The 20298-nt window shown below is 44.1% G+C and overlaps 6 non-coding genes across 6 annotated transcripts; all 6 read left to right on the forward strand.

Annotated features, from left to right (window-relative positions):
* Nucleotides 1-290: 290 nt before the first annotated feature.
* On the forward strand, nt 291-412 carry TRNAL-CAA (transfer RNA leucine (anticodon CAA)). Its single transcript has 2 exons — nt 291-328; nt 367-412. It is a non-coding gene; the product is annotated as a tRNA-Leu (tRNA).
* Nucleotides 413-3674: 3262 nt separating this feature from the next.
* TRNAL-CAA (transfer RNA leucine (anticodon CAA)) lies at nt 3675-3796 on the forward strand. The gene is made up of 2 exons: nt 3675-3712; nt 3751-3796. It is a non-coding gene; the product is annotated as a tRNA-Leu (tRNA).
* A 67-nt stretch (nt 3797-3863) lies between these two features.
* TRNAL-CAA (transfer RNA leucine (anticodon CAA)) lies at nt 3864-3985 on the forward strand. The gene is made up of 2 exons: nt 3864-3901; nt 3940-3985. It is a non-coding gene; the product is annotated as a tRNA-Leu (tRNA).
* A 1014-nt stretch (nt 3986-4999) lies between these two features.
* Nucleotides 5000-5121, forward strand: TRNAL-CAG (transfer RNA leucine (anticodon CAG)). The gene is made up of 2 exons: nt 5000-5037; nt 5076-5121. It is a non-coding gene; the product is annotated as a tRNA-Leu (tRNA).
* A 1944-nt stretch (nt 5122-7065) lies between these two features.
* On the forward strand, nt 7066-7187 carry TRNAL-CAA (transfer RNA leucine (anticodon CAA)). Its single transcript has 2 exons — nt 7066-7103; nt 7142-7187. It is a non-coding gene; the product is annotated as a tRNA-Leu (tRNA).
* Nucleotides 7188-7254: 67 nt separating this feature from the next.
* Nucleotides 7255-7376, forward strand: TRNAL-CAA (transfer RNA leucine (anticodon CAA)). The gene is made up of 2 exons: nt 7255-7292; nt 7331-7376. It is a non-coding gene; the product is annotated as a tRNA-Leu (tRNA).
* Nucleotides 7377-20298: the final 12922 nt, after the last annotated feature.

Genomic DNA, 20298 nt, shown 5'->3' on the forward strand with positions numbered 1-20298 from the left:
TATGAGGGCCTGGGTCCGAATCCCACTTCTGACACGATATGTTTTATGAAATTAACTGGAAGAGATGTAATTTATGAAACGTCCCAATTGAATGAATCCAAGTCGGGGTGGCCGAATGGTCTAAGGCGCCAGACTCAAGGGGCTCAGTTTCCTTCGTTCTTAACGTGAATCTGTGTATTCTGCTCCTCGTATGAGGGCGTGGGTTCGAATCCCACTTCTGACACGATATGTTTTATGAAATTAACTGGAAGAGATGTAATTTATAAAACGTCCCAATTGAATGAATCCAAGTCAGGGTGGCCGAGTGGTCTAAGGCGCCAGACTCAAGGGGCTCAGATTCCTTCGTTCGCAATGTGAATCTGTGTATTCTGGTCTTCGTATGAGGGCGTGGGTTCGAATCCCACTTCTGGCACGATATGTTTTATGAAATTAACTAGAATAAATGTAATTTATAAAACGTCCCAATTGAAAGAATCCATGTCAGGATGGCCGAGCGGTCTAAGGCGCCAGACACAAGGGGCTCAGTTTCCTTCGTTCACAACGTGAATCTGTGTATTCTGGTCCTCGTTTGAGGGCGTGGGTTCGAATCCCACTTCTGACACGATTTGTTTTAGGAAATTAACTGGAAGAGATGTAATTTATAAAACGTCCCAAATGAATGAATCCAAGTCGGGGTGGCCGAGTGGTCTAAGGCGCCAGACTCAAGAGGCTCAGTTTCCTTCGTTCACAACGTGAATCTGTGTATTCTGGTCCTCGTATGAGGGCCTGGGTTCGAATCCCACTTCTGACACGATATGTTTTATGAAATTAACTGGAAGAGATGTAATTTATAAAACGTCCCAATTGAATGAATCCAAGTCGGGGTGGCCGAACGGTCTACGGCGCCAGACTCAAGGGGCTCAGTTTCCTTCGTTCTTAACGTGAATCTGTGTATTCTGCTCCTCGTATGAGGGCGTGGGTTCGAATCCCACTTCTGACACGATATGTTTTATGAAATTAACTGGAAGAGATGTAATTTAGAAAACATCCCAATTGAATGAATCCAAGTTAGGGTGGCCGAGCGGTCTAAGGCGCCAGACTCAAAGGGCTAAGTTTCCTTCGTTCACAACGTGAATATGTGTATGCTGGTCCTAGTATGAGGGCGTGGGTTCGAATCCCACTTCTGACACGATATGTTTTATGAAATTAACTGGAAGAGATTTAATTTATAAAACGTCCCAATTTTATGAATCCAAGTCAGGGTGGCCGAGCGGTCTAAGTCGCCAACTCAAGGGGCTCAGTTTCATTCGTTCACAACGTGAATCTGTGTATTCTGGTCCTCGTATGAGGGCCTGGGTTCGAATCCCACTTCTGACACGATATGTTTTATGAAATTAACTGGAAGAGATGTAATTTATAAAACGTCCCAGTTGAATGAATCTAAGTCGGGGTGGCCGAGCGGTCTAAGGCGCCAGACTCAAGGGGCTCAGATTCCTTCGTTCGCAATGTGAATCTGTGTATTCTGGTCCTCGTATGAGGGCCTGGGTTCGAATCCCACTTCTGACACGATATGTTTTATGAAATTAACTGGAAGAGATGTAATTTATAAAACATCCCAATTAAATGAATCCAGGTCTGGGTGGCCGAGCGGTCTAGGGCGCGAGACTCAAGGGACTCAGTTTCCATCGTTCGCAACGTGAATCTGTGTATGTGGTCCTCGTATGAGGGCGTGGGTTCGAATCCAACTTCTGACACGATATGTTTTAAGAAATTAACTGGAAGAGATGTAATTTATAAAACGTTCCAATTGAATAAATCCAAGTCAGGATGGCCGAGCGGTCTAAGGCGTAAGACTCAAGGGGCTTAGTTTCTTTCGTTCGCAATGTGAATCTGTGTATTCTGGTCTTCGTATGAGGGCGTGGGTTCGAATCCCACTTCTGGCACGATATGTTTTATGAAATTAACTAGAATAAATGTAATTTATAAAACGTCCCAATTGAAAGAATCCATGTCAGGATGGCCGAGCGGTCTAAGGCGCCAGACACAAGGGGCTCAGTTTCCTTCGTTCACAACGTGAATCTGTGTATTCTGGTCCTCGTTTGAGGGCGTGGGTTCGAATCCCACTTCTGACACGATTTGTTTTAGGAAATTAACTGGAAGAGATGTAATTTATAAAACGTCCCAATTGAATGAATCCAAGTCGGGGTGGCCGAGTGGTCTAAGGCGCCAGACTCAAGAGGCTCAGTTTCCTTCGTTCACAACGTGAATCTGTGTATTCTGGTCCTCGTATGAGGGCCTGGGTTCGAATCCCACTTCTGACACGATATGTTTTATGAAATTAACTGGAAGAGATGTAATTTATAAAACGTCCCAATTGAATGAATCCAAGTCGGGGTGGCCGAACGGTCTACGGCGCCAGACTCAAGGGGCTCAGTTTCCTTCGTTCTTAACGTGAATCTGTGTATTCTGCTCCTCGTATGAGGGCGTGGGTTCGAATCCCACTTCTGACACGATATGTTTTATGAAATTAACTGGAAGAGATGTAATTTAGAAAACATCCCAATTGAATGAATCCAAGTTAGGGTGGCCGAGCGGTCTAAGGCGCCAGACTCAAAGGGCTAAGTTTCCTTCGTTCACAACGTGAATATGTGTATGCTGGTCCTAGTATGAGGGCGTGGGTTCGAATCCCACTTCTGACACGATATGTTTTATGAAATTAACTGGAAGAGATTTAATTTATAAAACGTCCCAATTTTATGAATCCAAGTCAGGGTGGCCGAGCGGTCTAAGTCGCCAACTCAAGGGGCTCAGTTTCATTCGTTCACAACGTGAATCTGTGTATTCTGGTCCTCGTATGAGGGCCTGGGTTCGAATCCCACTTCTGACACGATATGTTTTATGAAATTAACTGGAAGAGATGTAATTTATAAAACGTCCCAGTTGAATGAATCTAAGTCGGGGTGGCCGAGCGGTCTAAGGCGCCAGACTCAAGGGGCTCAGATTCCTTCGTTCGCAATGTGAATCTGTGTATTCTGGTCCTCGTATGAGGGCCTGGGTTCGAATCCCACTTCTGACACGATATGTTTTATGAAATTAACTGGAAGAGATGTAATTTATAAAACATCCCAATTAAATGAATCCAGGTCTGGGTGGCCGAGCGGTCTAGGGCGCGAGACTCAAGGGACTCAGTTTCCATCGTTCGCAACGTGAATCTGTGTATGTGGTCCTCGTATGAGGGCGTGGGTTCGAATCCAACTTCTGACACGATATGTTTTAAGAAATTAACTGGAAGAGATGTAATTTATAAAACGTTCCAATTGAATAAATCCAAGTCAGGATGGCCGAGCGGTCTAAGGCGTAAGACTCAAGGGGCTTAGTTTCTTTCGTTCACGACGTGAATCTGTGTATTCTGCTCCTCGTATGAGGGCGTGGGTTCGAATCCCACTTCTGATACGATATGTTTTATGAAAATAACTGGAAGAGATGTAATTTATAAAACATCCCAATTGAATGAATCCAAGTCAGGATTGCCGAGCGGTCTAAGGGGCTCAGTTTCCTTCCTTTGCAACGTGAATCTGTGTATTCTGCTCCTCGTATGAGGGCCTGGGTTCGAATCCCACTTGTGACACGATATGTTTTATGAAATTAACTGGAAGAGATGTAATTTATAAAACGTCCCAATTGAATGAATCCAAGTCGGGGTGGCCGAGCGGTCTAAGGCGCCAGACTCAAGGGGCTCAGTTTCCTTCGTTCGCAATGTGAATCTGTGTATTCTGGTCCTCGTATGAGGGCGTGGGTTCGAATCCCACTTCTGACACGAAATGTTTTATGAAATTAACTAGAATAGATGTAATTTATAAAACGTCCCTATTGAAAGAATCCATGTCAGGATGGCCGAGCGGTCTAAGGCGCCAGACTCAAGGGGCTCAGTTTCCTTCGTTCACAACGTGAATATGTGTATTCTGGTCCTCGTATGAGGGCGTGGGTTCGATTCCCACTTCTGACACGATATGTTTTATGAAATTAACTGGAAGAGATGTAATTTATAAAACATCCCAGTTGAATGAATCCAAGTTAGGGTGGCCGAGTGGTCTAGGGCGCCAGACTCAAGGGGCTCAGTTTCCTTCGTTCACAACGTGAATCTGTGTATTCTGGCCCTCGAATGAGGGCCTGGGTCCGAATCCCACTTCTGACACGATATGTTTTATGAAATTAACTGGAAGAGATGTAATTTATAAAACGTCCCAATTGAATGAATCCAAGTCGGGGTGGCCGAGCGGTCTAAGGCGCCAGACTCAAGGGGCTCAGTTTCCTTCGTTCTTAACGTGAATCTCTGTATTCTGCTCCTCGTATGAGGGCGTGGGTTCGAATCCCACTTCTGACACGATATGTTTTATTAAATTAACTGGAAGAGATGTAATTTATAAAACATCCCAATTGATTGAATCCAAGTTAGGGTGGCCGAGCGGTCTAAGGCGCCAGACTCAAATGGGGCTAAGTTTCCTTCGTTCACAACGTGAATCTGTGTATTCTGGTCCTCGTATGAGAGCCTGGGTGCGAATCCCACTTCTGACACGATATGTTTTATGAAATTAACTGGAAGAGATGTAATTTATAAAACTTTCCAAAAGAATGAATCCTAGTCGGGGTGGCCGAGCGGTCTAAAGCGCCAGACTCAAGGGACTCAGTTTCCATCGTTCGCAACGTGAATCTGTGTATTCTGGTCCTCGTATGAGAGCTCTGGTTCGAATCCCACTTCTGACACGATATGTTTTATGAAATTAACTAGAATAGATGTAATTTATAAAACGTCCCAATTGATTGAATCCAAGTCAGGGTGGCCGAGCGGTCTAAGGCGCCAGACTCAAATGGCTCAGTTTCCTTCGTTCACAACGTGAATCTGTGCATTCTGGTCCTCGTATGAGGGCCTGGGTTCGAATCCCACTTCTGACACGATATGTTTTATGAAATTAACTGGAAGAGATGTAATTTAAAAAACGTCCCAATTGAATGAATCCAAGTCAGGGTGGCCGAGCGGTCTAAGGCGCCAGACTCAGGGGGCTCAGTTTCCTTCGTTCACAATGTGAATCTTTGTATTCTGCTCCTCATATGAGGGCGTGGGTTCGAATCCCACTTCTGACAAGATATGTTTTATGAAATTAACTGGAAGAGATGTAATTTATAAAACGTCCAAATTAGAAGTGACCACGCCAGGATGGCGGAGTTGTCTAAGGCGCCAGACTCAAGGGGCTCAGTTTTCTTCGTTCACAACGTGAATCTGTGCATTCTGGTCCTCGTATGAGGGCCTGGGTCCGAATCCCACTTCTGACACGATATGTTTTATGAAATTAACTGGAAGAGATGTATTTTATAAAACATCCCAATTAAATGAATCCAGGTCTGGGTGGCCGAGCGGTCTAGGGCGCCAGACTCAAGGGGCTCAGTTTCCTTCGTTCTTAACGTGAATCTGTGTATTCTGCTCCTCGTATGAGGGCGTGGGTTCGAATCCCACTTCTGACACGATATGTTTTATGAAATTAACTGGAAGAGATGTAATTTATAAAACATCCCAATTGATTGAATCCAAGTTAGGGTGGCCGAGCGGTCTAAGAGGCCGACTCAAATGGGCCTAAGTTTCCTTCGTTCACAACGTGAATCTGTCTATTCTGGTCCTCGTATGAGAGCCTGGGTGCGAATCCCACTTCTGACACGATATGTTTTATGAAATTAACTGGAAGAGATGTAATTTATAAAAGGTCCAAATTGGAAGTGACCACGTCAGGATGGCGGAGCGGTCTAAGGCGCCAGACTCAAGGGACCTAGTTTCTTTCATTCTCAACGTGAATCAGTGTATTCTGCTCCTCATATGAGGGCGTGGGTTCGAATCCCACTTCTGACAAGATATGTTTTATGAAATTAACTGGAAGAGATGTAATTTAAAAAACGTCCAAATTAGAAGTGACCACGCCAGGATGGCGGAGCGGTTTAAGGCGCCAGACTCAAGGGGCTCAGTTTCCTTCGTTCACAACGTGAATCTGTGCATTCTGGTCCTCGTATGAGGGCCTGGGTCTGAATCCCACTTCTGACACGATATGTTTTATGAAATTAACTGGAAGAGATGTAATTTATGAAACGTCCCAATTGAATGAATCCAAGTCGGGGTGGCCGAGTGGTCTAAGGCGCCAGACTCAAGGGGCTCAGTTTCCTTCGTTCACAACGTGAATCTGTGCATTCTGGTCCTCATATGAGGGCCTGGGTCCGAATCCCACTTCTGACACGATATGTTTTATGAAATTAACTGGAAGAGATGTAATTTATGAAACGTCCCAATTGAATGAATCCAAGTCGGGGTGGCCGAGTGGTCTAAGGCGCCAGACTCAAGGGGCTCAGTTTCCTTCGTTCACAACGTGAATCTGTGTATTCTGGTCCTCGTATGAGGGCCTGGGTTCGAATCCCACTTCTGACACGATATGTTTTATGAAATTAACTGGAAGAGATGTAATTTATAAAACATCCCAATTAAATGAATCCAGGTCTGGGTGGCCGAACGGTCTAGGGCGCGAGACTCAAGGGACTCAGTTTCCATCGTTCGCAACGTGAATCTGTGTATGCTGGTCCTCGTATGAGGGCGTGGGTTCGAATCCAACTTCTGACTCGATATGTTTTAAGAAATTAACTGGAAGAGATGTAATTTATAAAACGTTCCAATTGAATAAATCCAAGTCAGGATGGCCGAGCGGTCTAAGGCGTAAGACTCAAGGGGCTTAGTTTCTTTCGTTCACGACGTGAATCTGTGTATTCTGCTCCTCGTATGAGGGCGTGGGTTCGAATCCCACTTCTGATACGATATGTTTTATGAAAATAACTGGAAGAGATGTAATTTATAAAACATCCCAATTGAATGAATCCAAGTCAGGATTGCCGAGCGGTCTAAGGGGCTCAGTTTCCTTCCTTCGCAACGTGAATCTGTGTATTCTGCTCCTCGTATGAGGGCCTGGGTTCGAATCCCACTTGTGACACGATATGTTTTATGAAATTAACTGGAAGAGATGTAATTTATAAAACGTCCCAATTGAATGAATCCAAGTCGGGGTGGCCGAGCGGTCTAAGGCGCCAGACTCAAGGGGCTCAGTTTCCTTCGTTCGCAATGTGAATCTGTGTATTCTGGTCCTCGTATGAGGGCGTGGGTTCGAATCCCACTTCTGACACGAAATGTTTTATGAAATTAACTAGAATAGATGTAATTTATAAAACGTCCCTATTGAAAGAATCCATGTCAGGATGGCCGAGCGGTCTAAGGCGCCAGACTCAAGGGGCTCAGTTTCCTTCGTTCACAACGTGAATATGTGTATTCTGGTCCTCGTATGAGGGCGTGGGTTCGATTCCCACTTCTGACACGATATGTTTTATGAAATTAACTGGAAGAGATGTAATTTATAAAACATCACAATTGAATGAATCCAAGTTAGGGTGGCCGAGTGGTCTAGGGCGCCAGACTCAAGGGGCTCAGTTTCCTTCGTTCACAACGTGAATCTGTGTATTCTGGCCCTCGAATGAGGGCCTGGGTCCGAATCCCACTTCTGACACGATATGTTTTATTAAATTAACTGGAAGAGATGTAATTTATAAAACATCCCAATTGATTGAATCCAAGTTAGGGTGGCCGAGCGGTCTAAGGCGCCAGACTCAAATGGGGCTAAGTTTCCTTCGTTCACAACGTGAATCTGTGTATTCTGGTCCTCGTATGAGAGCCTGGGTGCGAATCCCACTTCTGACACGATATGTTTTATGAAATTAACTGGAAGAGATGTAATTTATAAAACTTTCCAAAAGAATGAATCCTAGTCGGGGTGGCCGAGCGGTCTAAGGCGCCAGACTCAAGGGACTCAGTTTCCATCGTTCGCAAGGTGAATCTGTGTATTCTGGTCCTCGTATGAGAGCGTGGGTTCGAGTCCCACTTCTGACACGATATGTTTTATGAAATTAACTAGAATAGATGTAATTTATAAAACGTCCCAATTGATTGAATCCAAGTCAGGGTGGTCGAGCGGTCTAAGGCGCCAGACTCAAATGGCTCAGTTTCCTTCGTTCACAACGTGAATCTGTGTATTCTAGTCCTCGTATGAGGGCCTGGGTTCGAATCCCACTTCTGACATGTTATGTTTTATGAAATTAACTGGAAGAAATGTAATTTGTAAAACGTCCCAATTGAATGAATCCAAGTCGGGGTGGCCGAGCGGTCTAAGGCGCCAGACTCAAGGGGCTCAGTTTCCTTCGTTCGCAACGTGAATCTGTGTATTCTGGTCCTCGTATGAGAGCGTGGGTTCGAATCCCACTTCTTACACGATATGTTTTATGAAATTAACTAGAATAGATGTAATTTATAAAACGTCCCAATTGAATGAATCCAAGTCAGGGTGGCCGAGCGGTCTAAGGCGCCAGACTCAAGGGGCTAAGTTTCCTTCGTTCACAACGTGAATCTGTGTATTCTGGTCCTCGTTTGAGAGCCTGGGTGCGAATCCCACTTCTGACACGATATGTTTTATGAAATTAACTGGAAGAGATGTAATTTATAAAACGTCCCAATAGAATGAAGCCAAGTCGGGGTAGCCGAGCGGTATAAGGCGCCAGACTCAAGGGGCTCAGTTTCCTTCGTTCACAACGTGAATCTGTGTATTCTGGTCCTCGTATGAGGGCCTGGGTTCGAATCCCACTTCTGACACGATATGTTTTATGAAATTAACTGGAACAGATGTAATTTATAAAACGTCCCAATTGAATGAAGCCAAGTCGGGGTGGCCGAGCGGTCTAAGGCGCCAGACTCAAGGGGCTCAGTTTCCTTCGTTCACAACGTGAATCTGTGTATTCTGGTCCTCGTATGAGGGCCTGGGTTCGAATCCCGCTTCTGACACGATATGTTTTATGAAATTAACTGGAAGAGATGTAATTTATAAAACGTCCCAATTGAATGAATCCAAGTCAGGGTGGCCGAGCGGTCTAAGGCGCCAGACTCAAGGGGCTCAGTTTCCTTCGTTCACAACGTGAATCTGTGTATTCTGGTCCTCGTATGAGGGCCTGGGTTCGAATCCCACTTCTGACACGTTATGTTTTATGAAATTAACTGGAAGAGATGTAATTTATAAAACGTCCCAATTGAATGAATCCAAGTCAGGGTGGCCGTGCGGTCTAAGGCGCCAGACTCAAGGGGCTCAGTTTCCTTCGTTCGCAACGTGAATCTGTGTATTCTGGTCCTCGTATGAGGGCATGGGTTCGAATCCCACTTCTGACTCGATATGTTTTATGAAATTAACTAGAATAGATGTAATTTATAAAACGTCCCAATTGAATGAATCCAAGTCAGGGTGGCCGAGCGGTCTAAGGCGCCAGACTCAAATGGCTCAGTTTCCTTCGTTCACAACGTGAATCTGTGTATTCTGGTCCTCGTATGAGGGCCTGGGTTCGAATCCCACTTCTGACACGATATGTTTTATGAAATTAACTGGAAGAGATGTAATTTATGAAACGTCCCAATTGAATGAATCCAAGTCGGGGTGTTCGAGTGGTCTAAGGCGCCAGACTCAAGGGGCTCAGTTTCCTTCGTTCATAACGTGAATCTGTGTATTCTGGTCCTCGTTTGAGAGCCTGGGTGCGAATCCCACTTCTGACACGATATGTTTTATGAAAATAACTGGAAGAGATGTAATTTATAAAACGTCCCAATAGAATGAATCCTAGTCGGGGTGGCCGAGCGGTCTAGGGCGCCAGACTCAAGGGACTCAGTTTCCATCGTTCGCAACGTGAATCTGTGTATTCTGGTCCTCGTATGAGAGCGTGGGTTCGAATCCCACTTCTGACACGATATGTTTTATGAAATTAACTGGAAGAGATGTAATTTATAAAACGTCCCAATTGAATGAATCCAAGTCAGGGTGGCCGAGCGGTCTAAGGCGCCAGACTCAAGGGGCTCAGTTTCCTTCGTTCTTAACGTGAATCTGTGTATTCTGCTCCTCGTATGAGGGCGTGGGTTCGAATCCCACTTCTGACACGATATGTTTTATGAAATTAACTGGAAGAGATGTAATTTATAAAACGTCCCAATAGAATGAATCCTAGTCGGGGTGGCCGAGCGGTCTAGGGCGCCAGACTCAAGGGGCTCAGTTTCCTTCGTTCACAACGTGAATCTGTGTATTCTGGTCCTCGTATGAGGGCCTGGGTTCGAATCCCACTTCTGACACGATATGTTTTATGAAATTAACTGGAAGAGATGTAATTTATACAAGTTGGGAAAACCAAAATGTTACCTCTCCGAGTCAAGACGACAACTTACAAACTTATTTACCCAGATATGGAAATGTTTCTTAAGTTAAAATTTATGAAATATTGAAGCAGTATAGTAAGATAGCAAATATACTGTAAATCAGACGACATTTTACATCCAATAATGTTATACTTGTACACATTAAAATCATCCGATGGGGGAGAAACGGGAAATGAAGAGATAAAACTTAGGAGGGATATTACCTTTACGTGCTTGTAAAGGCCCAATTTTCTACTCCTCAACTGTATGCCCTCTATGTTCAAAGCCATATTCACAACAGCGTTGCCATATAAACACTATCCTCTCGTTTCACCTCAACGATTTTCTTAGTTTGTCAACATGACTGTTAACGTTACATAACACCAAAGCTTATTTTTGGCTACACACACTGAAAGTAAATGCGTACCATAAAAAGCATGAAAACACGAAGCTATTATCCGATTACGATCAGACCTTTCACTGGTCTGGTCTGCGTTCAGCAGAGCTCACCAAAAAAGACAGCGGATTTTGGAAATGTTTACCGGTGAGCTCTGTCGTCATTGCTTTTCTCCGGTCATGGGCGTTTTATAAATGACGCTAGCGCAATAAAGCGTGCAAGGTTCCAAGGCTTAACAAAAATTGTATGATAACATATTTATAGAGATAGATAACAACAGGAGCAGATGACAAAGGAGTCTCGGACGCCAGCTTCCATAATGTAGAGGGCAATGGAATCCGCGAACGTCACGGTTATTAACCAAAATCATTATGCCAGTGCCACCACTCGTAGGAAATTTGAGCTTTATTTTCCAACCAATAGCGTGGCTGCAAAGTCTCGAAAGGAGATCTGGGAAATCGCGTCTGGAGCCTCTCTTTAAAAATGCGTATCGTCTGCTTATAATTAGCCTAGGCTTAGCGAGTATTAGAGTTAAAAAATAGATTTCAACGGCTTTTTAATCTTTTTTGGGACTAAAATTCATAATGAAAAACCCAGCGAGTAACGTATGTACACTATTAAAAAACTAAAATGTGTTTCAGTGCCATTTTTTCTAAATTTCTTCTTGAATTAAATGATAGCTACAAGAGGTTGGGAAAAGAAATCACTCACGATCTTTTAAAACCCAAAAAGTAAGAGACAGTGATTTCGTTTCCAACCTCTTGTAGCAGTCAATTAATTCAAAAGAAATACGGAATATTTTGGCCCCAAAACACATATATAACATTGTGTTTCGGCATCTTTTAAAACCTTGCTTTTATCTTTTGAAAACCCAAACCCAATCATTCCAGTGGGCACAGATTGTTAATTAAGCATTGGCTTACCTGGGTTTCTCAGCTAGTTTGGACTTAATTTGACTATTTAGTAGGTTGAAGTCACAAAATGTAGTCTTATCTTTTATCTTAATACCAACGGTTACAGCTGCTTGAATAAAGTAATTATATTGTGTATATTTATGTCGCGATCGGATAAGACGAACCTCAGTAGCCACCGTTAGTCCGTTATTACAAAAAAAATTCCCAGCAGACTTTGGTGCCAGATATAGTCCACCAAAAACATCGTCTGCTATAATGTCTGATAGCGCCTCTAGGGCAAACGATACCGCTACAGCTGTGACGTACGCGGGTGCCATTGCCCTCTATATTGTGGAAGCTAGCGTCCGAGACTCCTTTGTCATCTGCTCCTGATAACAACTTTTATAATTAAAATTAGAAACTATCATATCTCTTAAAATTCTCGCGTGATCAACCGGTTTCACGCCAATTAAACAGCTATAGTCCCATAGAGCTATTTGTATTAATTCCTCCATGGTTTTTTCGCCAAGCTGAGAACTATGCGTTTTACCTCACGTTATCCAAAGAGCCGACTATTTTCTTTGAAGACCGCGCTAGCTCAGCGCTAAGCACCGTGACGCCACAATTCAAAAACAAAATCCCGTTATGTAGGACACTGCTAACAGCGCTGGGCTCTGCTGAACGCGGCCCAGATTTCCACCATGATTATATAATCTAAGCCTAATTATTTAAAAGTGTATTTAACTTTCGGCTCACTCTGAACCGTTAACGTCTCTGCATTACAGAAACGAAAACAAAACCCAAGCGTTTACTTTTTGGTTTACTAGGCCTATTGACAAATCAAAGTTCAAATAATCGAAATGGTAGCGTTCTTCTTGATATCAGGTAGCGTTCTTCTTGATATCAGGTAGCGTTCTTCTTGATATCAGGTAGCGTTCTTCTTGATATCAGGTAGCGTTCTTCTTGATATCAGGTAGCGTTCTTCTTGATATCAGGTAGCGTTCTTCTTGATATCAGGTAGCGTTCTTCTTGATATCAGGTAGCGTTCTTCTTGATATCAGGTAGCGTTCTTCTTGATATCAGGTAGCGTTCTTCTTGATATCAGGTAGCGTTCTTCTTGATATCAGGTAGCGTTCTTCTTGATATCAGGTAGCGTTCTTCTTGATATCAATAACGAAAGGATTATGCTATAAACAGATGTAGTATAGCTTAAGTAATATATAAACATCCATTTCAAATAATAATATAAAAAAATATTCTTGGGATATCAAAATGAAATAGAGCTTTAAAGCTACAAAAGTACTAAATGCATCATAATTACGAAAAATATTTCCACATATTCACTTTATATTAAGGATAAAGGGAAAATTATGCTTCTGTAGGATTCCTTTACACATCAAAGCAAAACGAACTTCTAACGCAGCGCACTACTGTAACAACGGACGGACACACACAGACAAAAACATAGACTGCTTTTTAACTCTTTCCGTATTAATTTTGAATTGAGAAACAAGATTATCTTAAATATTAAAATGAATATAATTAATATTTAATAATTTCTTCGTTAGTTATTCGCCTTATTGAACGTTACATCGTTTTAAAAAAGAACAATTAAACATTCTTGAGAGACTTGACTAATATTGGCGTTTGAAATGAAGCATACGCCGGTTCTTCGCCTTACACAAATGGGTAGTATATAAGGGTGTCGAACTTCAGTCAAAAGCAAGAACAACCGCAATTGCGAAAACCTATCGTGGACAACCCACCCTAGGGAGGCTAGACGTTTCTCGTAACCCTTGCTGATCGCCGCGAATGTCTTAAACCAAACGATGACGACGGAGTAGAAGCCAGGTGTGCAGACTGGTGTCCATGTGGGATGGACAAAAACAAAGACCAGAAGATGGTGGTGTAGAAGCCAGGTGTAAAGACTGGTGTCCATGTGGTATGGACAAAAACAAAGACCAGAAGATGGTGGTGTTAGAAGCCAGTGTGTACAGACGGGTGTCCATGTGGGATGGACAATGACCAGAAGATGGTGGTGTTAGAAACCAGCAAGTACAGACTGGTGTCCATGTGGGATGGACAAAAACAAAGACCAGAAGATGGTGGTGTTAGAAGCCAGTTTGTACAGACTGGTGTCCATGTGGGATGGACGAAGGCCATAAGATGGTGGTGTTAGAAGCCAGTTTGTACAGACTGGTGTCCATGTGGGATGGACGAAGGCCATAAGATGGTGGTGTGAGAACTCAAATAGAGTAGTCATTTCCGTGACTGTGAAAGCAGTTCGGAAATGGCGAACACGTTTGCTCCGATTTGGAAACTGCGAACGCGGTCACTTGGGTGTAACAACAGACACACACACACAGACAGACAGACACACACGATCGTTACAGAACCTCTCCGTGACATACGTCACTCGGAGAGGTAAAAACATCCCAATTGATTGAATCCAAGTTAGGGTGGCCGAGCGGTCTAAGGCGCCAGACTCAAGGGGCTAAGTTTCCTTCGTTCACAACGTGAATCTGTGTATTCTGGTCCTCGTTTGAGAGCCTGGGTGCGAATCTCACTTCTGACACGATATGTTTTATGAAATTAACTGGAAGAGATGTAATTTATAAAACGTCCCAATAGAATGAATCCTAGTCGGGGGGGGCGAGCGGTCTAAGGCGCCAGACTCAATGGACTCAGTTTCCATCGTTCGCAACGTGAATCTGTGTATTCTGGTCCTCGTATGAGAGCGTGGGTTCGAATCCCACTTCTGACACGATATGTTTTATGAAATTAACTAGAATAGATGTAATCTATAAAACGTCCCAATTGAATGAATCCAAGTCAAAGTGGCCGAGCGGTCTAAGGCGCCAGACTCAAATGGCTCAGTTTCCTTCGTTCACAACGTGAATCTGTGTATTCTGGTCCTCGTATGAGGGCCTGGGTTCGAATCCCACTTCTGACACGATATGTTTTATGAAATTAACTGGAAGAGATGTAATTTATAAAACGTCCCAATTGAATGAATCCAAGTCAGGGTGGCCGAGCGGTCTAAGGCGCCAGACTCAAGGGGCTCAGTTTCCTTCGTTCTTAACGTGAATCTGTGTATTCTGCTCCTCGTATGAGGGCGTGGGTTCGAATCCCACTTCTGACACGATATGTTTTATGAAATTAACTGGAAGAGATGTAATTTATAAAACATCCCAATTGATTGAATCCAAGTTAGGGTGGCCGAGCGGTCTAAGGCGCAAGACTCAAGGGGCTAAGTTTCCTTCGTTCACAACGTGAATCTGTGTATTCTGGTCCTCGTTTGAGAGCCTGGGTGCGAATCCCACTTCTGACACGATATGTTTTATGAAATTAACTGGAAGAGATGTAATTTATAAAACGTCCCAATAGAATGAATCCTAGTCGGGGTGGCCGAGCGGTCTAGGGCGCCAGACTCAAGGGACTCAGTTTCCATCGTTCGCAACGTGAATCTGTGTATTCTGGTCCTCGTATGAGAGCGTGGGTTCGAATCCCACTTCTGACACGATATGTTTTATGAAATTAACTAGAATAGATGTAATTTATAAAACGTCCCAATTGAATGAATCCAAGTCAGGGTGGCCGAGCGGTCTAAGGCGCCAGACTCAAATGGCTCAGTTTCCTTCGTTCACAACGTGAATCTGTGCATTCTGGTCCTCGTATGAGGGTCTGGGTTCGAATCCCACTTCTGACATGGTATGTTTTATGAAATTAACTGGAAGAGATGTAATTTATAAAACGACCCAATTGAATGAATCCAAGTCAGGGTGGCCGAGCGGTATAAGGCGCCAGACTCAAGGGGCTCAGTTTCCTTCGTTCACAACGTGAATCTGTGTATTCTGGTCCTCGTATGAGGGCCTGGGTTCGAATCCCACTTCTGACACGATATGTTTTATGAAATTAACTGGAACAGATGTAATTTATAAAACGTCCCAATTGAATGAAGCCAAGTCGGGGTGGCCGAGCGGTCTAAGGCGCCAGACTCAAGGGGCTCAGTTTCCTTCGTTTACAACGTGAATCTGTTTATTCTGGTCCTCGTATGAGGGCCTGGGTTCGAATCCCACTTCTGACACGATATGTTTTATGAAATTAACTGGAAGAGATGTAATTTATAAAACGTCCCAATTGAATGAATCCAAGTCAGGGTGGCCGAGCGGTCTAAGGCGCCAGACTCAAGGGGCTCTGTTTCCTTCGTTCACAACGTGAATCTGTGTATTCTGGTCCTCGTATGAGGGCCTGGGTTCGAATCCCACTTCTGACACGTTATGTTTTATGAAATTAACTGGAAGAAATGTAATTTGTAAAACGTCCCAATTGAATGAATCCAAGTCAGGGTGGCCGTGCGGTCTAGGGCGCCAGACTCAAGGGGCTCAGTTTCCTTCGTTCGCAACGTGAATCTGTGTATTCTGGTCCTCGTATGAGGGCCTGGGTTCGAATCCCACTTCTGACACGATATGTTTTATGAAATTAACTGGAAGAGATGTAATTTATAAAACGTCCCAATTGAATGAATCCAAGTCAGGGTGGCCGAGCGGTCTAAGGCGCCAGACTCAAGGGGCTCAGTTTCCTTCGTTCACAATGTGAATCTGTGTATTCTGGTCCTCGTATGAGGGCCTGGGTTCGAATCCCACTTCTGACACGATATGTTTTATGAAATTAACTGGAAGAGATGTAATTTATAAAAGGTCCAAATAAGAAGTGACCACGTCAGGATGGCGGAGCGGTCTAAGGCGCCAGACTCAAGGAACCTAGTTTCTTTCATTCTCAACGTGAATCAGTGTATTCTGCTCCTCTTATGAGGGCGTGGGTTCGAATCCCACTTCTGACAAGATATGTTTTATGAAATTAACTGAAAGAGATGTAATTTAAAAAACGTCCAAATTAGAAGTGACCACGCCAGGATGGCGGAGCGGTTTAAGGCGCCAGACTCAAGGGGCTCAGTTTCCTTCGTTCACAACGTGAATCTGTGCATTCTGGTCCTCGTATGAGGGCCTGGGTCCGAATCCCACTTCTGACACGATATGTTTTATGAAATTAACTGGAAGAGATGTAATTTATGAAACGTCCCAATTGAATGAATCCAAGTCGGGGTGGCCGAGTGGTCTAAGGCGCCAGACTCAAGGGGCTCAGTTTCCTTCGTTCACAACGTGAATCTGTGCATTCTGGTCCTCGTATGAGGGCCTGGGTCCGAATCCCACTTCTGACACGATATGTTTTATGAAATTAACTGGAAGAGATGTATTTTATAAAACATCCCAATTCAATGAATCCAGGTCTGGGTGGCCGAGCGGTCTAGGGCGCCAGACTCAAGGGGCTCAGTTTCCTTCGTTCTTAACGTGAATCTGTGTATTCTGCTCCTCGTATGAGGGCGTGGGTTCGAATCCCACTTCTGACACGATATGTTTTATGAAATTAACTGGAAGAGATGTAATTTATAAAACATCCCAATTGATTGAATCCAAGTTAGGGTGGCCGAGCGGTCTAAGGCGCCAGACTCAAGGGGCTAAGTTTCCTTCGTTCACAACGTGAATCTGTGTATTCTGGTCCTCGTTTGAGAGCCTGGGTGCGAATCCCACTTCTGACACGATATGTTTTATGAAATTAACTGGAAGAGATGTAATTTATAAAACGTCCCAATAGAATGAAGCCAAGTCGGGGTGGCCGAGCGGTATAAGGCGCCAGACTCAAGGGGCTCAGTTTCCTTCGTTCACAACGTGAATCTGTGTATTCTGGTCCTCGTATGAGGGCCTGGGTTCGAATCCCGCTTCTGACACGATATGTTTTATGAAATTAACTGGAACAGATGTAATTTATAAAACGTCCCAATTGAATGAATCCAAGTCAGGGTGGCCGAACGGTCTAAGGCGCCAGACTCAAGGGGCTCAGTTTCCTTCGTTCACTACGTGAATATGTGTATTCTGGTCCTCGTATGAGGGCCTGGGTTCGAATCCCACTTCTGACACGTTATGTTTTATGAAATTAACTGGAAGGGATGTAATTTATAAAACGTCCCAATTGAATGAATCCAACTCAGGGTGGCCGAGCGGTCTAAGGCGCCAGACTCAAATGGCTCAGTTTCCTTCGTTCACAACGTGAATCTGTGTATTCTGGTCCTCGTTTGAGAGCCTGGGTGCGAATCCCACTTCTGACACGATATGTTTTATGAAATTAACTGGAAGAGATGTAATTTATAAAACGTCCCAATAGAATGAATCGTAGTCGGGGTGGCCGAGCGGTCTAAGGCGCCAGACTCAAGGGACTCAGTTTCCATCGTTCGCAACGTGAATCTGTGTATTCTGGTCCTCGTATGAGAGCGTGGGTTCGAATCCCACTTCTGACACGATATGTTTTATGAAATTAACTAGAATAGATGTAATTTATAAAACGTCCCAATTGAATGAATCCAAGTCAGGGTGGCCGAGCGGTCTAAGGCGCCAGACTCAAGGGGCTCTGTTTCCTTCGTTCACAACGTGAATCTGTGTATTCTGGTCCTCGTATGAGGGCCTGGGTTCGAATCCCACTTCTGACACGTTATGTTTTATGAAATTAACTGGAAGAAATGTAATTTGTAAAACGTCCCAATTGAATGAATCCAAGTCAGGGTGGCCGTGCGGTCTAAGGCGCCAGACTCAAGGGGCTCAGTTTCCTTCGTTCGCAACGTGAATCTGTGTATTCTGGTCCTCGTATGAGGGCCTGGGTTCGAATCCCACTTCTGACACGATATGTTTTATGAAATTAACTGGAGGAGATGTAATTTATAAAACGTCCCAATTGAATGAATCCAAGTCAGGGTGGCCGAGCGGTCTAAGGCGCCAGACTCAAGGGGCTCAGTTTCCTTCGTTCACAATGTGAATCTGTGTATTCTGGTCCTCGTATGAGGGCCTGGGTTCGAATCCCACTTCTGACACGATATGTTTTATGAAATTAACTGGAAGAGATGTAATTTATAAAAGGTCCAAATTAGAAGTGACCACGTCAGGATGGCGGAGCGGTCTAAGGCGCCAGACTCAAGGAACCTAGTTTCTTTCATTCTCAACGTGAATCAGTGTATTCTGCTCCTCATATGAGGGCGTGGGTTCGAATCCCACTTCTGACAAGATATGTTTTATGAAATTAACTGAAAGAGATGTAATTTAAAAAACGTCCAAATTAGAAGTGACCACGCCAGGATTGCGGAGCGGTTTAAGGCGCCAGACTCAAGGGGCTCAGTTTCCTTCGTTCACAACGTGAATCTGTGCATTCTGGTCCTCGTATGAGGGCCTGGGTCCGAATCCCACTTCTGACACGATATGTTTTATGAAATTAACTGGAAGAGATGTAATTAGGAAACGTCCCAATTGAATGAATCCAGGTCTGGGTGGCCGAGCGGTCTAGGGCGCCAGACTCAAGGGGCTCAGTTTCCTTCGTTCTTAACGTGAATCTGTGTATTCTGCTCCTCGTATGAGGGCGTGGGTTCGAATCCCACTTCTGACACGATATGTTTTATGAAATTAACTGGAAGAGATGTAATTTATAAAACGTCCCAATTGAATGAATCCAACTCAGGGTGGCCGAGCGGTCTAAGGCGCCAGACTCAAATGGCTCAGTTTCCTTCGTTCACAACGTGAATCTGTGTATTCTGGTCCTCGTTTGAGAGCCTGGGTGCGAATCCCACTTCTGACACGATATGTTTTATGAAATTAACTGGAAGAGATGTAATTTATAAAACGTCCCAATAGAATGAATCGTAGTCGGGGTGGCCGAGCGGTCTAAGGCGCCAGACTCAAGGGACTCAGTTTCCATCGTTCGCAACGTGAATCTGTGTATTCTGGTCCTCGTATGAGAGCGTGGGTTCGAATCCCACTTCAGACACGATATGTTTTATGATATTAACTAGAATAGATGTAATTTATAAAACGTCCCAATTGAATGAATCCAAGTCAGGGTGGCCGAGCGGTCTAAGGCCCCAGACTCAAGGGGCTCTGTTTCCTTCGTTCACAACGTGAATCTGTGTATTCTGGTCCTCGTATGAGGGCCTGGGTTCGAATCCCACTTCTGACACGTTATGTTTTATGAAATTAACTGGAAGAGATGTAATTTATAAAACGTCCCAATATAACGAATCCTAGTCGGGGTGGCCGAGCGATCTAAGGCGCCAGACTCAAGGGACTCAGTTTCCATCGTTCGCAACGTGAATCTGTGTATTCTGGTCCTCGTATGAGAGCGTGGGTTCGAATCCCACTTCTGACACGATATGTTTTATGAAATTAACTAGAATAGATGTAATTTATAAAACGTCCCAATTGAATGAATCCAAGTCAGGGTGGTCGAGCGGTCTAAGGCGCCAGACTCAAATGGCTCAGTTTCCTTCGTTCTTAACGTGAATCTGTGTATTCTGCTTCTCGTATGAGGGCGTGGGTTCGAATCCCACTTCTGACACGATATTTTTTATGAAATTAACTGGAAGAGATGTTATTTATAAAACATCCCAATTGAATGAATCCAAGTTAGGGTGGCCGAGCGGTCTAAGGCGCCAGACTCAAGGGGCTAAGTTTCCTTCGTTCACAACTTGAATCTGTGTATTCTGTCCTCGTATGAGAGCCTGGGTGCGAATCCCACTTCTGACACGATATGTTTTATGAAATTAACTGGAAGAGATGTAATTTATAAAACGTCCCAATATAACGAATCCTAGTCGGGGTGGCCGAGCGATCTAAGGCCACAGACTCAAGGGGCTC

This window comes from Phalangium opilio, unplaced genomic scaffold, assembly GCF_054372755.1.
Source record: "Phalangium opilio isolate 3A_F unplaced genomic scaffold, DU_Popi_V2 ptg000061l_1, whole genome shotgun sequence".
NCBI classification, from domain to species: Eukaryota; Metazoa; Arthropoda; class Arachnida; order Opiliones; family Phalangiidae; genus Phalangium; species Phalangium opilio.